The sequence below is a fragment of the Etheostoma spectabile genome, chromosome 2 (assembly GCF_008692095.1).
Source record: "Etheostoma spectabile isolate EspeVRDwgs_2016 chromosome 2, UIUC_Espe_1.0, whole genome shotgun sequence".
NCBI lineage: Eukaryota > Metazoa > Chordata > Actinopteri > Perciformes > Percidae > Etheostoma > Etheostoma spectabile.
The window spans coordinates 11,073,217-11,073,696 of NC_045734.1; positions in this window are offsets into that span (position 1 = coordinate 11,073,217).

A 480-nucleotide genomic window follows, 5' to 3' on the forward strand; every position below is an offset into this window, starting at 1 on the left:
CTTCCCTTTCCCGAGCCACATCAACCAGCTCCGATTGGGGGATCCAGATGCGTTCCTAGACCAGGTTGGAGATATATTCACTCCACCTAATCCTGGGTCTTCCCCGGGGCCTCCTCCCAGCTGGATGTGCCTGGGACACCTTCCTAGGGAGGTGCCCAGGAGGCATCCTTACCAGATGCCCACACTACTACTACTCCCAGGCTCCCTCCAGGATCCTTGCAAGATCTGATCCATTGTTCCACAACAAGGACGGAATCCGCATTGTTCCTCTTCAATCCGAGGTTTGACCATTGGCCGAACCCTCCTTTTCAGCACCTTGGAGTAGACTTCACCAGGGAGGCTGAGAAGTTTGATACCCCTGTAATTGACAAACACCTTCTGGTCCCCCTTTTTGAAGAGGGGAACCACCACTCTCGTCTGCCACTCCTTAGGCATTGTCCCAGACTTCCACGCAATGTTAAAGAGGCGTGTCAGCCAAGA